We start from the raw sequence: 23,326 nt of genomic DNA, 5'->3' as shown, positions 1-23,326 counted from the left end.
ATTTTTAGCATCACATTGATTGAATAATAAGAAGTCATATAGTCACTGCATCAGTTTGATTTTCACTTTTAAAAGTCCTGATTTAGTAAAAGCACACATCACGTTGTATAAATCAATTCATGGTTGAAAATTAGACTAAAAATAGGAGAAAATCTATTTTCATTGTCAAGGGAATCTGTCTATACATATATCTAAGTGAAAAAAAAAATTTTATACTCACAAAGGGACCTTGATGACTATATTAAAGGTTTTGAGCAAATCAGTACTTGTCATTGTGTTAAAATACAATCCAATAACTGCTCCCTAATCTTCAAGTGAGAAATATTATCAGGTTGATCCACAAACAATGGAATACCAACCATAGGGATCCCATGATAGATGGCCTCATAGATGCCATTGGTTCCACCAGGAGTTATAAATGCCCTGGTTTTTGGATGACCTGTGATTAGAAGAAGTTAAGAGACTGTACCAATTTTGATTCATAAATAAGATAAGAAATGCACAACATGAGCCATTGGAGATGAATTATTTTCTAGATAGCAGATTATTGTAACCACGAAACTGCACTGAAATTATGAAGGCCACATGGAAGTATGTGAATTGAGACTTGAAAGTGGAAGCAAGGTTGCCATGTAAATAAAAAGAAAGAGAACACTCTGGGTAGTAGCAATATCATGTGTAGTTTAAAAGTGGAAGTATGAGAATGTGTACAATTAAAGAAATTGTGACACCTTTGAGTCAGCTATGCATTGTCCAAGGCAGCAGACCTTAGGGTAGTTGTGGTGCTGGAATCAGAAGTAGGACAGATGACACTTCATCATGAATTGAAGTACAGATCACAATTATAATCAAAGATTTTTTTTTTATAATGGAAAATGCAGAGAACATTGTGAGAAAGGAGAGGAATCTTTTTTATGGCATTTCAAATAGCTCTGTTGTATGTCACAGTATAGGTGTAAAATTGCAGAAATAGAAGAAAAAGATACAATGCAGAAATTGATAAAAAAAATCCCTGAGAGATTTAATTACAACTGAAATATAGATAATTCATTATGCCATGTAAAATAAAATATGAAGAGTTGGTCAATCTCCATTTTCCCTGAAAAGAGAGTAAATATAAAGAACTTAGGTAATTAATGACTTTTTCATTAATATTTCTAATACAATTATGAATGACTCTACTATTATCTTTATGATTAAGTTTTTTAAAATACATTTTCATGATTCATTTCCCAAATCTTACCAAGGAGGTCACCTTTGGGAGTCCACTTATACAGTCCAATGTTGAGTCTTAATGTATCTGGTTTCTTACCATCAAATCTCCATAAAATCTGTTAAGGTAGAGCAGACCTCTTATTCACTGAGACAATTTCAAAATATAGCAGGTTAAAATATGGAAGAGATTATAAAATTTCATAGCCTAATGTTTCTGATACAACAGATAATGAAATGAACAATAGAAAAAAGATATGATTATGTGAACGACTTAAATGGTGATTTAAATAAAGGTCATTTTTATGTACATATTTTTATATTTAACAATGTTTGCTGATATACGACCTCCAGGGTTCATAAATATTTGACAAGGTAATGGTTTTATCAATGTGATATACATGTTTTTAAATATTGATAGTTATAATAATTCTATTGTAGGACAAAAGTCATTAAAAATTTCTAATGGCTCCCCCGTTTATTAATCTATATTTATAGTGTGTATCAACTTTTAAATTTAATTTTTAATTAATTTAATTTTAAATTTAATTTTTTCTTTTGTTTTTTTTTCTTATTTTTATTATTATTTTTAAAACTTAATTTTTCAAATTTATATTTATATTTATATATAACAGTGGAATGCATTAAATTCTTATTACATATATAAAGTTCAATTTTTCATATCTCTTGTATACATAGTATACTGACACCAACTGGTTTCTTCATACATGTACTTTGGATAATAATGATCATCACATTGAACCATCATTAGTTATTTCCTTTCCCTCCCACCCCTCTGCCCTATCTAGAGTTCATCTATTCCTCCCATGTTCCCTCTCCTTATTCTACTATGAATCAGATTTCTAAAAGAAAACATTTGGCATTTGGATTTTGGGGATTGGCTTACTTCACTTAGCCTTATCTTCTCTAACTCCATCCATTTACCTGCAAATGCCATGATTTTATTCTGGTTTTTTGCTGAGTAATACTCCATTGTGCATATGTCCCACATTTTTTAACCACTTATCTATTGAATGTCATCTAGCTTGGTTCCACAATTAAGCTATTGTGAATTCTGTTGCTATAAACATTGATGTGGCTGTGTCCCTGTAGTATGATGTTTTTAAGTCCTTTGGGTATAGACAGAGGAGAGGGATAGCTGAATCAAATGGTGGTTCCATTCCAATTTTCCAAGAAATCTCCATACTGCTTTCCATATTGGCTGCACCAATTTGCAGTCCCACCAGCAGTGTATGAGTGTACCTTTTTCCCCACATCCTTGCCAACACTTATTGTTGTTTGTCTTCATAATAGCTGCTATTCTGACTGGAGTGAGATGAAATCTTAGAGTGGTTTTGATTTGCATTTCTCTAATTGCTAGTGATGTTGAACATTTTTGTCTATGTATGTCTATTGATAGTATATCATCTTCTGATAAGTGTGTCTTCAGGCCCTTGGCCCATTTATTGATTGGGTTATTTGGGTTGTTTGGTTTTTTTTGTTTGTTTGTTTGCTTTTGGTGTCTAGCTTTTTGAGTTCTTTATATGCCCTAATGACTAGTGCTCTATCTGATGTGTGAGGGGTAAAGATTTGCCACCAAGATGTAGGCTCTCTATTCACCTCACAGATTGTTTCTTTTCTGAGAAGAAACGTTTTAGTTTGAGTCCATCCCATTTAGATTCTTGATTTTAATTCTTGTGCCCAAGGAATCTTATTAAGGAAGTTGGTGCCTAATCCCACATGATGGAGATTGGGGCCTCCTTTTTCTTCTATTAGACACAGGGTCTCTGGTTGTATTCCTAAGTCCTTGATCCATTTTGAGTTGAGTTTTGTGCATGGTGAGAGATATGGGTTTAATTTCATTTTGTTGCATATGAATTTTCAGTTTTCCCAGCACCATTTGTAGAAGAGGCTATCTTTTCTCTAATGCATGTTCTTGGAAACTTTGTCTAATATAAGATAATTGTAGTTTTGTGGGTTAGTCTCTGTGTCCTCTATTCTATACCATTGGTCTACCAGTCTCTTTTGGTGCCAATAGCATGCTGTTTTTGTTACTATTGCTCTGTAGTAGAGGTTAAGCTCTGCTACAGCAATGCCACTAGCTTCACTCTTTCTGCTAAGGACTGCTTTAGCTATTCTTGGTCTCTTATTTTTCCAGATGAATTTCAGATTGCTGTTTTTATTTCTATGAGGAACATCTTTGGAATTTTAATTTCAATTGCAACTTATCTGTATATGGTGCTTTTGGAAGTATGGTCATTTTGATAATATTAATTCTGCCTATCTCATAGCAAGGTAGATCTTTCCAACTTCTAAGGTCTTTTTTGATTTTTTTCTTTAGAGTTCTGTAATCTTCATTATATAGATCTTTCACCTCTTTCATTAAGTTGATTCCCAAGTATTTCATTTCTTTGAGGCTATTGAGAATGGGATAGTTTTTCTCATTTCCCTTTCTGAGGATTTGTCACTGATATACAAAAGTGCCTTTGATTTATTGGTATTGATTTTATATCCTGCCACTTTTCCAAATTCATTTTCTATTTCTAGAAGTTTTCTTGTGGAACTCTTAGGGTCTTCCAGGTGTAGAATCATATCATCAGCAAATAGTACCAATTTGCATTCTTCTTTTCCTATATGTATCCATTCAATTTGTTTCATTTGTCTAATTTCTCTCACCAATGTTTCAAGAACTACATTAAATAGAAGTGGTGAAAGAGGGCACTCCTGTCTTGTTCCAGTTTTTAGAGGGAATGCCTTTAATTTTTCTCCATTTAGAATGATGTTGGCTGAGACTTAGCATAGAAAGCCTTTATGAGGTTGAGACTTGTTCCTGTTATCCCTAATTTTTCTAGTGTTTTGAACATAAAGGAGTGTTGTATTTTGTGAAATGCTTTTTCTGCATCTATTGTGATGATCATATGATTATCATCAGTCTATTGATGTAATGAATTACATTTTTGATTTCCATATGGTGAACCAACCTTGCATCCCAGGGATGAAACCTACTTGATTATTTTTGTATTCCATTTGCCAGAATTTAATTGAGATATATTTTTGTATTCAATTTGCCAGAATTTTATTGAGAAATAATTCTTGTAGTACCCATGCAGATTGTCTTTATCTCACCTTGATGTTGGGCTTCCAGACCCTGCTGGTGTCCCTCAATGGGTGCTACTGCATCCTGGATCTGGGAACTGTATAAGTTGAAATGTGTAGATGTGGGCCACTGAGTTTGACCTCTCATGGTAGTCTGCTGGTCATAAGGGGCAGTCCTGAACCACAGCCTAGGCTCTGGCAAGGTCTGCCCTGCTGGGAAGGGGCTGGACCAGGCTTGCTGTAAGCCTGGGACCTGCAAAGGCAGCTGTGGGTGGATCTGAGCTTTTGTGCTTGACCTTCCACTAGTCTGCTGGTTGGAAGGGGCATTCTTGCCCCAAAGCCTAGATTCTGGCAGTGTCTGCCCCCTGGGGGAGTGGTGAACTGTGCCTACTGAGATCCTGGATCATCCTGGGCTGATGTGTGTGGTCTGGGCTGCATCTGGCTCCTGTGGTAGTCTGCTGGTCAGAGGGGTCAGCCCTGAACCAAAGGCTGCCCTATATTAAAAGGGGTGGACCTAGCCCGCTGTGGGCCTGGGCCCCACAGAGGCTGGTGTGCGTAGCTCCACTTTTTTTCCTTTTGAGTGGTGTGTGAGAAAATTTATGCAAACATATTTCCCGAGAATAAATTTTTGTGGTAGTGTTTGCTCTTGTGTGATCATGTTTCTCTAAGGCAGAGAGTCCATGGTAAGGGCAGCTTCCTGTTTCCTTCTGTCTCCTGTCTGAGACATTTTCAATCTTGAGAAAGGAGCATAGAAAGTCACTAGGGCAGGTTGATTTTTCTTTTTCTCTAAGTCTGGTTGGTTTGGTAGTTATCTTGGTTTTCCTTCTCTGAATAGAACCAAGGACAGCTCCAGGAATAGGCCCTTTTTATCATTTAGGAGAAGAATGGAGGCCAAGATTATGTAGGAAGATGACAATCTGTGATGCATTTTGACTTTTTAAGACCTACTTATTGTCATTGTGTTGGTGCTCATTCAAACTTAACTTCTTTGGTATCTACATTGTTCTCAGGGGTCCTGCACAGAAAAAGAGGACAAGGCAGGGCAGAATTTGGTATTTTGGGATATCTGTCATACTAATATAATATTATATTCACACTGAACCTATGAATATATTTGTGTTTTAGCATAATGTTAATGCTGACTTTTTAAAATCAGAAATAATCTCTGCACTATTTTAACAGTTGCTATATATATTTGGTTTTAACAATGAATACTGAGACAAATTATACATACCAGAAGTGTGCATCTTTTGCAAGGAAAATCATTTATAAAACCATTTACAGAGTTAAACAGACTCTTTCCATGGTTCTGTACCAATATCTAACCTTTTCAGGAATCTGGGCAAGAGTTAGTGCAATCATTTTGGCCCTTTCTTTCATCAAATTTCCAATCATTGACCGAATTGAAAAAAAAAAATCACAACACCATTCTCTCCTGACCTCTGGACAAAGTCTTCCATTTCCTGTGAAGGAAAGAATTTGGTCTATCCCAAATCTAACAACAAAGCAAAGATTTTTTCAAATAAGGAGAGAAAAAATATTGTCAGGAGATACTATATTAGTGGCTTTTAAAAAAATTAAGTTCATATATACATAACATAAATGTATAATTTTAACCTTTTTTGAGGTACATAGTTCAATAATGCTACACATACACATATCCTAATGCCAACATTTGTAGAACACTATTACTTTGCAAAACCAAGAAATTATATAAATTGTACACAATTATTTTTTCTCACTCTGATCTTTTACTACCAATACTTCTACTTTCTGTTTCTCTGAATTTGTGTAGTCTAGATACTTAATATATATGGAAGTTTTTTTTGTTGTTTCATAAATATATTGTTGTTGTTGTTTTCAGTTGTAGATGAACAAAATACCTTTATTTATTTACATATGGTGCTGAGGATTGAACCCAGTGAATCACATGTGCAAGGAAAGAGCTCCACCACTGAGCCACAACCCTAGCCCCTTTATTGGATTCTTAAAAAAATATCTTTATTCTCCTTATTCATTTGTATGTGGTGCTGATGATCAAACCCCAGGGCTTCACTCTACCACTGAGCTACAGCCTCAGCCCCCCTTTACTGGATTTATTTTACAGTGTAGTATAAGTAAGTTTCATCTGGGTTGTGGCACAGTTCCACTATTTCCTATGTATTATAGGGTAAGTAATGTCCCACGAATGTAAGTTATATAAGATATACATATATTACAAATAGCCTATCTGTATATCCTTCTTAGACACTTACTTTGCCTTCAAGACTTCACTTTTGGCAATAGTGCTGCTGTGGTTATGTGTGTGCAAGTTCCTCTTCAAAACTTATAATCACCCAAATTGGCTTCCATAAGACCTTTCTCTTTCTTTTCATCACCACTCCCTCCCTCCTCTTATTGTTTTTAACACCTTCATAGTTCCCCTAGTGTCTTCACTCCCTTTGATGTGCTTCCTTTCAAGATCCTAGTAGTTCTCTTACTCTGTGCCCTAAGCCACACTTTTCAGTTCCTGCTTCAGCCCCACTATTCCTCTAGTCACTTGTTCTTCTGACCCAACTGAGAGCTCTCAAGCAACTCAGGATCCCCTAAGTCAACTACTGGAGATTTAACAGAAAATAAATATTATTGGAAATAAAATAATTTAATCTTGGTTTAATAAAAATGAAAACTATCAAGAATAACAACAATAAATATTGGCAAAGACTTGGGGTAACAGGTACATTGCTGGTGGTCCTACAAATTGGTGCAACCATTATGGAACGCAATATGGAGAATCCTTACAATAATTAGAATGCAATTGCCATTAACCCAGCTATGCTTTTCCTTGACATATACCCAAAGAACCTAAAATCAGCATACTACTGTGATAAAGCCATATCAGTGCAGCTCAATTCACAGTAGCCAAACTATAGAACTAAACTAGATGCCCTTCAATAGATGAATAGACAAAGAAAATATAGTATATATACACACACTGAATGTTACTCAACACTAAAGAAAAATTAAATTATGGAATTTGCACATATACATATGGAGCTAGAGAATATCATGATAAGTGAAATAAACCATTCTGAAAAACCAAAGTGGATGTTTTCTCTGATATGTGGATGCTAATTCACAATACAGGGTGGATTGTAGAGAAAAGTAGAGTTTCTTTGGATTAGGAATAGAGAATTGATGGGAAAGGAGGCTGTATGTGGGTAGGAAGAATAATAGAATGAATCAAATATTATTACCCTGTGTACATGTGTGATTATGTGATAGGTGATAATAAGAAGCCACACTCCTTTATGTAAGATGTGTCAAAATGCATTTTAATAATTTTATTTTTATTTAACTAATGATAAAAACTTTAAAATAGAAAAAAGGATTACAATTACTATATTGTACACTCAGATATGCTTAGAAGACATTCTGAGCACCACAAGATATCTGTCTCCTCAGCCTATTCAGCCTCCATAAGAGAGACTCTCTATGTGAGGAGAAAAGAAAATGTTAAAATCCTTCTTCATAAGCATTAGTTAAAAAAAAACTTTGGGGCTGGGGATGTGGCTCAAGCGGTAGCGCACTCGCCTGGCATGCATGTGGCCCGGGTTCGATCCTCAGTACCACATACCAACAAAGATGTTGTGTCCACCGAGAACTATAAATAAATATTAAAAATTCTCTCTCTCTCTCTATCTCTCTCTCTCTCTCTCTCTCTCTCTCTCTCTCTCTCTCTCCTCTCTCACTCTCTCTTTAAAAAAAAAAAACAAATCAAAACAAAAACTTTGTATTGTGCAGGTCATTTCAAACTGTTGTATTTTTATCAAAAACAGTTGAATCATTGAGTTTTGTATTAGAGTGTTACCTGATTTATGGCCAAAATTTTAGAATGCAGTTCATAGGGTCTTTAAAGTTATGTTATTCAGTTTTTTTTTATTTATGTGAGTATGTGATATGTTTATATGATATTTTTTAAGTACAAGATGGTATTCATTATTAAATTTATAAAATCCCTGTAGAGATTTCTATTCATATTGACTTAGAGTTAAATCAACATGTGTAGAAACTAGATCTAACCAAACATTTAGAATACAGAGAAATATAGAAACCCAAACAGGCTTCATGCGCACATGACTTGAATAAATCTTTGGTTAAAAAGATTGCATTGACATTGGTTTAATGAAAAAAACTGTGTTTCTGAACAACCAGCATTAAGTATTTTATTAGATTATGTTTTCTTTCTGTATGTATTAAACAGTCACATAGGGTTAACAAGGAAATACCTTGATTTTGCTGGTGTCATTGTATCTTCCCAAAAAGAGTGTTTGAAAATATTTGTCTTGATAACTTGATATATACTGTTATGTGGTATATATTAATTACATACTAGCCCATTTCAAACTAAAATTAACCACTCAAACACTAATTAAAGAATGGAAGCATGCATTTTTGTAATTTTGACATGGGGCTCTAACATATGTATTTGGTTTTGTTAATGAACACAAGATATACTTTGGTGACAAAATAGTCATGAATTCTAGGATTCCCTCCTATCTACATTGAAAAACAAGGTATTTCTTATCAGGTCCAGGAACCTTAAATTATCCTAGGGATAATAAACTCATGTCTGTTGTATTCTGCTGCCTTTCCTATCCTCTACTATCCCCCCTCCCCTCCCCTCCCCTCCCCTCATCTCTCTCTACCCCCACTACTGTAATTCATTCCTCCCCCTTGTACTGTTTTTCCCTTTCCCCTCACTTCCTCTTGTGTGTAATTTTGTATAACCCTGAGGGTCTCCTTCCATTTCCATGCAATTTCCCTTCTCTCTCCCTTTCCCTCCCACCTCTCATCCTTGTTTAATGTTGGTCTTCTTCTCGTGCTCTTCTTCCCTAGTCTGTTCTTAGTTACTCTCCTTATATCAAAGGAGACATTTGGCATTTGTTTTTTAGGGCTTGGCTAGCTTCGCTTAGCATAATCTGCTCTAATGCCATCCATTTCCCTCCAAATTCTATGATTTTGTCATTTTTTACTGCAGAGTAATACTCCATTGTGTATAAATGCCACATTTTTTTTTTTATCCATTCATCTATTGAAGGGCATCTAGGTTGATTCCACAGTCTTGCAATTGTGAATTGTGCTGCTATGAACATCCATGTAGCAGTGTCCCTGTAGCATGCTCTTTTTAGGTGTTTAGGGAATAGACCGAGAAGGGGAATGGCTGGGTCAAATGGTGGTTCCATTCCCAGCTTTCCAAGAAATCTCCATACCGCTTTCCAAATTGGCTGAACCAATTTGCAGTCCCACCAACAATGTACAAGTGTACCCTTTTCCCCACAACCTTGCCAGCACTTATTGTTGTTCGACTTCATAATGGCTGCCAATCTTACTGGAGTGAGATGGTATCTTAGGGTGGTTTTGATTTGCATTTCTCTGACTGCTAGAGATGGTGAGCATTTTTTCATGTACTTATTGATTGATTGTATGTCCTCCTCTGAGAAGTGTCTATTCAAATCCTTGGCCCATTTGTTGATTGGGTTATTTGTTATCTTATTGTCTAATTTTCTGAGTTCTTTATATATTCTGGATATTAGGGCTCTATCTGAAGTGTGAGGAGTAAAGATTTGTTCCCATGATGTAGGCTCCCTATTTACCTCTCTTATTGTTTCTTTTGCTGAGAAAAAACTTTTTAGTTTAAGTAAGTCCCATTTGTTGATTCTAAATGTTAACTCTTGTGCTATGGGTGTCCTATTGAGGAATTTGGAGCCCGACCCCACAGCATGTAGGTCGTAGCCAACTTTTTCTTCTATCAGATGCCGTGTCTCTGATTTGATATCAAGCTCCTTGATCCATTTTGAGTTAACTTTTGTGCTTGGCGAGAGAAAGGGATTCAGTTTCATTTTGTTTCATATGGATTTCCAGTTTTCCCGGCACCATTTGTTGAAGATGCTATCCTTCCTCCATTGCATGCTTTTAGCCCCTTTATCAAATATAAGAAAGTTGTAGTTTTGTGGGTTGGTTTCTGTGTCCTCTATTCTGTAACATTGGTCCACCCGCCTGTTTTGGTACCAGTACCATGCTGTTTTTGTTACTATTGCTCTGTAGTATAGTTTGAGATCTGGAATCGCTATACCACCTGATTCACACTTCCTGCTTAGTATTGTTTTTGCTATTCTGGGTCTTTTATTCTTCCATATGAATTTCATGATTGCTTTCTCCATTTCTACAAGAAATGCCGTTGGGATTTTGATTGGCATTGCATTAAACCTATAGAGAACTTTTGGTAATATCGCCATTTTGATGATGTTAGTTCTGCCTATCCATGAACAGGGTATGTTTTTCCATCTTCTAAGGTCTTCTTCAATTTCTCTTTTTAGGGTTCTGTAGTTTTCATTGTATAAGTCTTTCACCTCTTTTGTTAGGTTGATTCCCAAGTATTTTATTCTTTTTGAGGATATTGTGAACAGCGTGGTTGTCCTCGTTTCCATTTCAGAGGATTTGTCGCTGATATACAGGAATGCCTTTGATTTATGCATGTTGATTTTATAACCTGCCACTTTGCTGAATTCATTTATTATCTCTAATAGTTTCTTTGTAGACCCTTTTGGGTCTGCTAGGTATATAATCATGTCATCTGCAAATAGTGATAATTTAAGTTCTTCTTTTCCTATTTTTATGCCTTTAATTTCTTTCATCTGTCTAATTGCTCTGGCCAGTGTTTCGAGAACTATGTTGAACAGAAGTGGTGAAAGAGAGCATCCCTGTCTTGTTCCAGATCTTAGAGGGAATGCCTTCAATTTTTCTCCATTCAGAATGATGCTAGCCTGAGGCTTAGCATAAATTGCTTTTAGGATGTTGAGGTATGTTCCTGTTATCCCTAGTTTTCCAAGAGTTTTGAACATAAAGGGATGCTGTACTTTGTCGAATGCTTTTTCTGCATCTATCTCTCGATGATCATATCGTTCTTATTTTTAAGTCTATTGATGTGGTGAATAACATTTATTGATTTCCATATATTGAACCAACCTTGCATACCAGGGATGAATCCTACTTGATCATGGTGCACAATTTTTTTGATATGCTTTTGTATCCGATTCGCCAGAATTTTATTGAGGACTTTTGCATCTAGGTTCATTAGAGATATTGGTCTGTAGTTTTCTTTCTTTGAAGTGTCTTTGTCTGGTTTCCGAATCATGGTGATGTTAGCCTCGTAGAATGAATTTGGTAGTTCTCCCTCTTTTTCTATTTCCTGAAATAGCTTGAAAAGTATTGGTATTAGTTCCTCTTTAAAGGTTTTGTAAAACTCTGCTGTATACCCGTCCGGTCCTGGGCTTTTCTTAGATGGTAATCTTTTGATGGTTTCTTCTATTTCCTCAATTGATATTGGTCTGTTTAGGTTGTCTATATCCTCCTGACTCAATCTGGGCAGATTATATGACTTAAGAAATTTATCGATGCCTTCACTATCTTCTATTTTATTGGAGTATAAGGATTCAAAATAATTTCTGATTATCTTCTGTATTTCTGAAGTGTCTGTTGTGATATTGCCTCTTTCATCCCGTATGCTGGTAATTTGAGTTCTCTCTCTTCTTCTCTTCGTTAGCATGGCTAAGGGTCTGTCAATTTTATTTATTTTTTTCAAAGAACCAACTTTTAGTTTTGTCAATTTTTTCAATTGTTTCTTTTGTTTCGATTTCATTAATTTCAGCTCTGATTTTAATTATTTCTTGCCTTCTACTTCTTTTGCTATTGTTTTGCTCTTCTTTTTCTAGGATTTTGAGATGAAGTATGAGATCATTTATTTGTTGGTTTTTTCTTTTTTTAAGGAATGCACTCCAAGCAATGAATTTTCCTCTTAGAACTGCTTTCAATGTGTCCCATAGATTCCGATATGTTGTGTCTGTGTTTTCATTTAACTCTAAGAATTTTTTAATTTCCTCCTTGATGTCTTCTAAAACCCATTGATCATTCAGTAACCTATTGTCCATTCTCCAAGTGATGCATGATTTTTCCTTCCTTCTTTTATCGTTGATTTTCAGTTTCATTCCATTGTGATCAGATAAGATGCATGGTATTATCTCTACACCTTTATATTGACTAAGAGTTTCCCTGTGACATAATATATGATCTATTTTTGAGAAGGATCCATGTGCTGCTGAGAAAAAAGTGTAGCTGCTTGATGTTGGGTGGTATATTCTATATGTGTCAATTAAGTCTCGGTTGTTAATTGTATTATTGAGTTCTATAGTTTCCTTATTCAGCTTTTGTTTGGAATATCTGTCCAGTGGTGAGAGAGGTGTGTTGAAGTCTCCCATGATTATTGTATGGTGGTCTATTAGATTCTTGAACTTGAGAAGAGTTTGCTTGATGAACATAGCAGCCCCGTTGTTTGGGGCATATATATTTATGATTGTTATGTCTTGTTGGTGTATGGTTCCCTTGAGCAGTATCTAGTGTCCCTCCTTATCCCTTTTGATTAATTTGGCTTGAAATCTATTTTATTTGATATGAGTATGGACACTCCTGCTTGTTTCCGCAGTCCATATGAGTGATATGATTTTTCCCAACCTTTCACCTTCAGTCTATGTATATATTTTCCTATCAAATGCGTCTCCTGCAGGCAGCATATTGTTGGGTCTTGTTTTCTGATCCATTCAACTAGCCTGTGTCTCTTAATTGGTGAGTTTAAGCCATTAACATTTAGGGTTATTATTGAGATATGGTTTGTTCTTCCAGCCATAGTTTGTTTATTAATGCTATTAAACCTGATTTGTTTTCCTCTTTGATTATTTTCCCCCTTTACTGTCCTACCTCCCACTGTTGGTTTTCATTGTTGTTTTCCATTTCCTCTTCCTGTAGTGTTTTGCCAAGGATTTTTTGAAGAGATGGTTTTCTAGCTGCAAATTCTTTTAACTTTTGTTTGTCATGGAATGTTTTAATTTCATCCTCCATCCTGAAGCTTAATTTCGCGGGATACCCGATTCTTGGTTGGAATCCATTTTCTTTTAGCGTTTGAAATATGTTATTCCAGGATCTTCTAGCTTTTAGAGTCTGTGTTGAGAGATCAGCTGTTATCCTGATTGGTTTACCCCTAAATGTAATCTGCTTCCTTTCCCTTGTAGCTTTTAAATTTCTCTCCTTATTCTGTATGTTGGACATCTTCATTATAATGTGTCTAGGTGTGGATCTCTTATGATTTTGCACATTCGGCGTCCTGTAGGCTTCTAGGATTTGGGATTCTGTCTCATTCTTCAAGTCTGGGAAGTTTTCTTGTATTATTTCACTGAATAGATTGCTTAATCCTTTGGTTTGGAGCTCTGTGCCTTCCTGTATCCCAATGACTCTTAAGTTTGGTCTTTTGATATTATCCCATAGCTCTTGAATGTTCTGCTCATGGTTTCTTAGTAGACTTGCTGAGCTATCTATGTTCTTTTCAAGTTGAAATACTCTGTCTTCATTGTCTGATGTTGTATCTTCTAAGTGATCCACTCTGCTGGTAGTATTCTCAATTGAGTTTTTAAGTTGGTTTATTGTTTCCTGCATTTCTAGTATTTCTATTTGTTTGTTTTTTATTACCTCTATCTCCCTGTGAAATTGATCCTTTACTTCCTGGATTTGTTTTTCAATGTGATCTTTCATTGTCTGATTTTGCTGTCTCATGTCTTCCTTGAGACTCCAGATCATCTGAAGCATGTATGTCCTGAGCTCTCTATCTGACATTCCATCTGTTGCAGCTATTACCTCTTCTAAAGTTGAGTTGACCTGCATTGCCTGTGGTCCTTTCTTTCCTTGTCGTTTCATACCACTGGCGTTTCTTTCTGCTTGGTGAAATTGTTGTGTCTTTGATATTTTCCCTCTATTTATTTATATTGCTCTTGTATAGTTGAAAAATCACCCTTGCAGGGCAGGTAGTGGCTGTGATCCTCCTCCAATTAGTGTGATCCGTCTACCATGGTGGCAGGCCCTAGGTCTGCTTTGCTGGTCGGTCAAAGGTCCACCTACCCAGCAGGCGCCAGGGGCACCTGTGTCACTCCGTAGGTTGCTGGGCCTAACCTCCCGATGGGTTGCAGGTTCGCCTAGCTTGCAGGCACTGGGGGAGGGGCCGGTTCCGCCCCTCAGCAGGCTTTGGGCCCGCTCTGCTGGTGTTCACAGTCCCCCGCCTACCTGCAGACACTGGGGGAGGGGACGGGCCTAGCCGTCAGCCGTCCGCCGGACCTGTCCTAGTGGGTCTGGTCTGCGTTTCCGCAGGCGCGTGTGTGTAGCTGCTGTCACTTGGCTGGTTGCTGGGCCTGACCCCGAGATTAGAATTCTTATCTGATACTCCTAGCAAAAAGATTCAGAAGGCAAATTCACAAAGCACTATGCAGTTAATTCCCATTCCATTTGAACTGATGTAAACAATTCTATAAATCCAAAACAGTTGAGACACTTTTGTCAAGAATAACCTTACTCACTTAGTTTTTTAATAAGATTAAGAGATTGTAGGTAGATTTTGTTATAATAGTTATAGTACATCTTTTTGTATTACTCTAACCTGTAAATTGGATTGGTTCATGTGTCCATCCTCGATCAATTATTAATTCTGGTTTCCTTCATTATGTGGCTACAACTCACCAAGCAAAACTACCATATTTGCCCCTGTCCATCCTCCTGAATTGGTCCATAGAGAACAATATCCTGACTTCCCAGATACTTATCTGTCTCTTGGCTCTCTAAAGTATCCCCACCTTCAGAAGCTGAATGCTTCTATTTCTGTGGTTGTGACGTGATGTCTATGCCATCACCAAGGACTCAACATTGTGAATGACAAATTTCACCGCATAATCATTGCAGATCATGTGCCAAATATTCTGCAAATGAACCGTGGGCATGTCTGAGCCAGCTTGAACAGCTTCTTGCTTCTTGTTTTACCTTGAAGAAGCCTCTGAAGAAATAAACTGCTTTGGTGTGTTTCACTAAAAATAAAACATTTTCGGGCTTTTCCCTTTCTTAGGATCAGACCCATCAAGTCTCTTTCACTTGTCAATGTCCCACCTTTGAAAAATATTTTTTCTGCATCTTTTGTATTTACTTCTTGATATTACTTTTCTAGCTTTTTATGTCCAGCCAGCCCACACCTCTGAGGGTTAGAAATTCCTTCCCAGGCCAAGGGAGACAATTTTTTGTTAAAAGTGAAGTGTAAACTTTATGTAAAACTTCTTAGTTAAACTGTTCTGATGTTACTTAAAATCATTTATGACTAAACTGGTACAAGAATCTGATTCACAAAATACTTTTGATATACCACAATGCAGTGGTGATGATTGTGTGGTGAAGTATGGTGTGTTCATTGCTCCTTTATTTCTCTAAACATATAAAGAAAAATTAGGATAAATTGAAGAAAATCCTTACATATCTTTTTCTTTGCTCTCAAATCACTTATTAATTTCATCAGAATATTGCAAATTGTACCTCTAAATCATTCTTTATTGTTAAGAATCATGTTTATTCCCTAATAGTTTTTATGTTTAGCTACATGTTTGATGAACATATTTCTGTACATATTATGACATGAAATGATACTGCAAAATTGAAGTCCCTGTAGAATATCCTGTGTATACCAAACTGTGACAGATTTTTTATGTCACCTACTGGGTTTGGCAGGAAATTTATACAAGTGGAAGAATTCCACCAGGCCATTCTCCAGTAGAGATTTGGTCCCACTATTGAATAACTCACTTCAGTGTTTTGAAATTTCTGAAGAAAAAAAAACATGCTTCCTGAAATTGTCCTGGAATTATCCTAACAGGTGGTTTCTGATCCTTTGCCTTATATATTCTATATAAGAATAATTGTATCTTGTTCAATAAAGTCCCTCATTCATAAATAAAAAAGAGATCCAAAAGCTTTTTTAAATCTTGTCAATTTCCACACTTTTCTTATTGTTTCTGTTTTCAAGTCACTGTTTTCTGTTTTCATGTGTGAAATAATATTCACATTCTCAAAACCACATAGTATATTTCATTTTCTAACCACTGGTTAGGCTTTGTTTGAAAAAAAAAAAAAAAACATCGTAACCAACAACATGAAATAACTTCATATTTGTTACAGGTCCCATATTGTCTTCAGCATTGTTTAAAATTATAATTTTAACTTGACTATGTCTTCTTCATGATGAATACATTGTTCCTTTGACTCACTCGATACATCCAGATAGTTCATGTGTTCAGATGACTTTTTGTAATGTAGCCAATTTTATTTGCTATTTAATCTCACTTATGCTCTGCTTAAATACTTCTTCATCCCTATTATGGGAAATATGCCTATTGTCTTTTATTTATTTATTCATTCATTCATTTTTTTAAATTTTGTGCATACTTATATGATTAACTGAAACATCCTCAGATAATAGATTAAACACTGAGAAGACTGGTCCTTCTTATTTTCCAACAACCTTTGAAATCAAATTTTAAAATTTTATTATAAAAATAGAATAGTATAATAAACAAAAATTATCTTACCAATAAACTACTTGTTGTTTAAAATTTCAATTTACTTAACTTATGTGTGTTTGAAGGGCTAGAGATAGAGTTCAGTGTTCCAGCATTTGCTTAGTAATTATGAAGGACTGGGTTCCATACTTAGATAACAAATACATATAAATTTGCATGTTTTTGTGGTGTTTTGTTTTATATTCTTACAACTCAGTGCATTTATATGGAACATATTTATAAATATTTAGGCACATATTATATATGCCTTTTCATCCTCCAAGAAAATAACAATCTTATTTAATGTATATCCCTTATTTTCCCAATATATCTGAAGTTGAGTATTCTTGAATGAAAATGATTGTAATTGTATAACATGAAAAAAGTATATATTTTACATCATTCCTTCATGTTGTATATGTAAATGATTTCCAATTTTTTAATAAATAAATGCTATAACATTAACTTATTATGTGCAATAACAGAATTTTTTTGTTTTAGGAATAGAATTTTTTTCTAATTATTGTAACAAAAATTTTAGATAGTATAATTAACCTAATTGGAAAATAAAATGTGTTTTAGGCATTTAGGAGCATTCATTTAAATATAAGAAATTGATTTGAAAATGAAAGGGTTTTCATTCCTAAAGCAGCCTCCTATGAAGATTTTTGTATGTGAACACTATGTTATTCTGGTCGTAATTACAGCCTCTATCTGAATTAAAACAATGTCCTTAACATTTTAAAACTCCTCCATTTTTATTAATAACATAGTTCATTTTACTCTCTCAGAAATCTTCTAACTTACCTCTATTTGACTCCATTTGATGAAGGTGTCATTGGGGATTTTTCTCTGTATTTTGGAGAACTAACCACTGTACTCGCCACACAAGCATAGGGCACAGCATTAAAGATGAGACTCTGAAGAGTCACCATGCTGGGAAAATACTCTGCAACTTGGGGGACATGGTGCAGAATCTCATGAGTCCAGAATCACTGGGGCTCAGCATTGGCAGATCCCTGGAATCACAAAGATGAAAAATTATAGTTGAACTGGTTCTAAAGACAAGTAACGACTTTAGCAAGGTCCCTGCAATGTGTCCCTAATGGAGAAGGAAGGTCAAAGAGAGTGACCTGAAGAACAGGTTAAAAAAAAGAAGAAAAAGATGCTATAAATATGATTATAGCATGGCATTTTTGTCTGTATAATTTCCAAAGTGATGAAGCAAATAGAGCAAGGCATTTCTATGTGTGTGTGTGTGTGTGTGTGTGTGTATGTGTGTGTGTGATACTTCATAAAATTTTTACTTTCCCATAATAGTTGTACATGTTTTGGAGATTTGTGTGATATTCAACACATGTATATAAAGCTAAATGATCAAATCAAAGTAATTAGCACCTCTGCCATCTTAAGCATTTATCAATTTTTTTTTTGCTGGGAACATTTTAAACCCTTTCTTCTAGCTATTTAAAACATTCAAAAATTTAGAAAATGTGTACTTTTTTCTGATTTGCACTATATTTTTCAAATATATGATTCTTCCAAATATATAGAAATTTATGAGGATGTAATAGTGTATGGTGAAAAAGCACATTGGAGCTATAAGAATTCATATAGGTCTGACAATCACTGATGAGGATATGAATCTTATTGATGAAGCTTCATTACCACAATAGCCTTTCTTAAATATTATTATTAGTCTGCTAATCATCCTCTTTCTTGTCCTCTTTTATCTGTTATCTTAACTTTTCTATTGATACTGTTATTATCCCTTAATCTGAAAGGAGAAATATTTTACCCAAGTATTTGGCAGTTCAGACTGTTTCACTGCTTGTGGAATGAGGGGTGACCATATTGGATTTTAAATTTTGAATGAGATCAGATTATATGCTTCTACTAAAATGTAGCTAATAAAAATAATAAAAAAGAACTCATATAATAATAGTAAAAAAACACCACAATAGAGCAATTGGAAATATCCAGGAAATCTACATCCATGCCAGACCTTCTCCCTGTCACTTCTACCTGTTACTTCTAGAAAAACTCATGCACATACCCCACACCAAAAAATAAATAAGTAAATAACATATACAGGAAGGATCAATTGAAAGCCTTTTGCAAAAAGCAAAATCGTGCAGACTACTTGGCTGCACCTGGGCAGGAGAAAAGGTGAACTGCTCTAAGAGAGTGCTGTGCCACAGTGGAAGGGTGTGTTGATATCTGTAGCATTAATCTATACCTTCATGCAGTTCAACAGCTTTGATGCATGGTTCAAACTAAAACTTTGTTTATAAATGCATCCATGAATGAAAACAGCAGAGGTACTGTGGATGCAGCCTATGACCTTCAGGTAGGCAAGTAGCTAGGGAAGGGGGAGAGATGCCATGAGACTCCTTTCTTTCACCAAACAGGAGGGAAGGAGAGCTCCCAGGCCAATTATCAGCAAACATTAAGCCTAATTAGATTCACAGACATCTCATATGATTTTCTACTTAAAACATTGCACAATTTTTCTCATTGAAATATAGAAATAATTTTTGCCATTTGAAAAAAAAAGATGTAGCCAGAAAGCCTCTTAAATGATAACATAATGATGTAGTAAAAAATGCTTGCTTTCCAACTGTATTATAAAGGTGTGATATTAATTTAAGATACATTAATTTTTTGCTTTGTTTTAAGATATAAAATTCTATAAATGTAGATCTGTTCATAATTATAAACTCAGGACAGCCTAAAAATACAAGTATGACAAATTAATAAGAATTCATTAAAAATCCACAATTTGCACTCCATGTTACATGTGCAACATATATTTTTTCTATTCTTGTTGTTCAGCAGTTATGCTATGGAGACCCATGATCTCTCAGGGAGTATTCTTGAGGCCCCCTATAGACTTGAAGTAGACAAGAAACTCTTCTGGTCTTTCCTTATCATAATATGTCCCACACAATTTCTCTTTCTTGTGCACAGTCTACATTTCAATGCGGAATGGAAGGTGTTTGGGGCAGAGACTGTGTTACTTTGTTTCTCTGCATATTCAGCTCTTTCCTGTGGTACTTGCTAGTCCCTTGTCAATATTCTTTCAGAGAATGACTGGTATTTTTTTATGTGTTGAATAATGAATTTCTACATTTAACTCACCCTATCCTTGAAAGATCTTCTTCTGAAACAAAGATAAAATTCACATATTTGTGATGGTATTGATGTGAAAGATTTCAATATATAGGTCTCTTTGCTCCATTTTCTGTCATACTGTAAATGTGACTAAGCATTCTGAGTGAGGAAGAGAGAATAATTTCTGGTGGAAATGAAACAATGACAGAACCAACTAAATGGAAACAATTTTACCTCAGGCAGATGTTTGGCAGGTCTGCAGTGGAATCCTTAACTTGAACAGGAAATAGAAGATTAAATCTATAGAAAATTGGGAAGTTCTTGTGCAGATAGGAATATGCCTGGTGTCAGAAAGAACTTTCAATAATGAAGAAATATATCTTTAAAAGTGTATGTAGTTTTCTGCCAGAGATGAAGCACTAATCTCCAGGATATATAGAGAACAAAAAACCTGAACTAAAAAAAACTAAAAAAAACCCAAATAACCCAATCAATAAATGTGCCAAGGAACTGAACAGACACTTCACAGAAAAAGATATATAATTGATCAACAAACATATGAAAAAATGTTCATCATCTTTAGCAATTAGAGAAATGCAAATCAAGACTACTCTAACATTTCATCTCACCTCAGCCAAAATGGTGATTATCAAGAATACAAGCTACAATAAATGTTGTTGAGAATGTGGGGGGAAATGTACACCCATTTCTTGCTGGTGAAACTACAAATTGGTGCAACCTTTATGAAAATCAATATGGAAATTCCTCAGAAATTTTGAGATGGAAACACCATTTGACTCAGTTATCCCACTCCTTAGACATACCCCAAAGACATATAATCAGCATACTACAATGATGCAGTCACATCAATGTTCATAGCCCCTCAACTCACAATAACTAAACTATAAAACCAACCTAGATGCCCTTCAACAGTTAAATGAATAAAGAAAATAATGTACAAATATACATGGAATATTAATTAGTCTTAATGAAGAATAAAATTATGGCATTTGCAAGTAAATTGATGGATGCTAAGGTAAATAAGTCAAACTCAAAAAAACAAATGCCAAATGTTGTCTCTGATAGGCAGATGCTAATCCTCAGTGGTGGGAAGGGAAAAATGAAGGAACTTTGTATTGTGCAGAGAGGTATGAGGGAGAGCAGCGGCTATGGGGATGGGAAAGTTGATAGAATGAGACGGATATTATTACCCTGTGTACATGTATTATTATAGTATTGGTGTGAATCTGAATCATATTTGGCTAGAGGAAGAAGTTGTGCTCCATTTGTGTACAATACAGCCAAATGCATTCTATTGTCATGTATAACTCATTAGAACAATTTTTTTTCCCCCAAAGATGTGTGTAGTTTGATAAAGCTACTATGCATGCATGGGAAATATGCATACATAGTCTATACTTATTACATATATATGATGCTTTTAGAGTAGATATTATCTGTAATCTCTTAATTCTTTACAAGGTTAATAGTATCAAAATAAGCTAGCCAGTATAGATGCAAATATTTAGTTTTTTATCAAAATTTGAAAAGTAACTAACACAAATGTAAGCAAACATTGGAGTTACATAACCCATTATTTATTCCATGCTAATAAAAGAACATTTCAGCATTCTTTCATCTAGTTTGTATAATTTAGCGAAAACTCTGACCTTTGTTCTTCAAGTGAACTGAAGGGAGTTTAAATATGATTCTGTTCTTTGTGCCTACTACTGCTTTGGGTTCATGTTAGGAGCTTGCAAATATTTATTACACAATAATAATTTTGAAAGAAGTGCTGGAAATTGTAACAATATGAAATAGAGTTTTTTTGTTTAGTTTTACTTTTCATCCTTTTTTTTCTTTGACAGATAGTTGAAAACACAAGACTACTAATCTACATTTTTGTGCTTTAACTTTTTAGGCCTTAAAGAGAATGAATTGCAAACACTTAGTGAAGGAATTTGGAAGTGCTAGAAAACACAATTAAGAGCCTCCTTATATGGGATGAAAACAATGTCACACAATGGAGAAGAAATTTATTAGGCAAACTGACAAAGAGTTTCTAAATGAAGAACCTAATTGAAATAAAGGGAAACAATTTTCTTAGTGCTACATGGATCATTGTAATAGAAATATGAGTGTAAGTCCTCAATCTCTATATCAAGGTTCAGGAAGAGAGTAAATTTTAAAATTAGTTTTCAAGATAAATAAAATTAGTAGTACAATGGTAAATGTATGCAGTTGCCTAGAGAAATCCTCTGGACTCTATGTGGAGGATATATGAGTTTCTAGTGTGTTTTATACAAATGATGGCCAGAAGTTTCTGACATTACAATGTATATTTTTCTGTAACACACTGAGTTTGATAGATGATTTTATTTTATTACATGAAACTACTAAAGAAATTTTCTAATTTTATATTGTTATAAGTTCACCTTTATAAAGGTCCAGAAAAGTTAGGACCTCATACTACAAGTCCCTTACCTAGTATTTCACTGTAAAACTGATTCCATTTTTCAAATTAAATGATTCAAATCAAAAATCAAAATAAAGCATGTACACCATATTTTTTATACAAATTCGTTTAATATCATTTCATCACTTGGATTAAGTGATGAAATGATATTCAGGATTTAAAAATATAACAGGCGCATAGGAAGAAGAAAAGAGAAGTCCCCCAATACACTTTTCCACTATGTAACCAGGAGAGAAGCAGAGAGTGTACACAAATGATATTTGAAGAATTTCAGCCAGCAGCTCACCACAGGGACAAATGGCATCTGAAAGAATAACATCAAACCTTGACTATTGTAGTTTTGCCATGATTTTCTTGTTCTTAACTGCATCTCTACATATATTCTCTACATAATCAGAAAATTAACTCAAAATTTCATGAAATATTGAATAATATTTCCAAAATGGGTTTTTTGTATGTCATAAATCAATGCACTAGTGATTGAGAAGAAAAAGTATCTATATCTTCTTTTTACAATGATGAAGGATAGCTCTCAAATTTAATTGCAGATGATTTGTCACCATTCAAAACAATGGAACCTGAAGGTTTCAAAAGAGTCACCTCATGCCCCATCTGTGTGAGCTCCTCCAGTATTGTCTTTATATTGATCCAATGTTTGTGTTCCATTGCCCACACCAGCACCTTTGAACAACTGTCAAAAACAAAGCGACTACTCAGCAGTAACAGGAGCAGAACTGCAGTCATTTTCAAAGACATCCTGGTGAAATGCAAGGCTTCCTTTCGCATTGAGTTCTTTAGATTCTTGTGGATATCTAAGGGAAAAAATCATTATTTGGTTAAAAGTTAACTTGTACCCATCAAAGTAAATGCACAAGTGAACATTTAGAATATCTGGATTCCAAGTTGAAAAATCAAAGGTTAGGTGACTTCATGCTTGGTATTTTAATGACTCTTTCATGAATATAAATGCTTTCCT

The 23,326-nt window shown here is 34.9% G+C and overlaps 1 pseudogene; it reads right to left on the bottom strand.

The window, feature by feature from the left end:
• Positions 1-216: 216 nt before the first annotated feature.
• Positions 217-23,106, bottom strand: LOC144257186 (UDP-glucuronosyltransferase 2B7-like; annotated as a pseudogene).
• Between the last annotated feature and the right edge of the window lie 220 nt (positions 23,107-23,326).

The sequence above is a fragment of the Urocitellus parryii genome, chromosome 10 (genome assembly GCF_045843805.1).
Source record: "Urocitellus parryii isolate mUroPar1 chromosome 10, mUroPar1.hap1, whole genome shotgun sequence".
Lineage (NCBI taxonomy): Eukaryota > Metazoa > Chordata > Mammalia > Rodentia > Sciuridae > Urocitellus > Urocitellus parryii.
The sequence above is the reverse complement of the archived record's forward strand: the minus strand, read 5'-3'. Positions and strand labels throughout refer to the sequence as shown.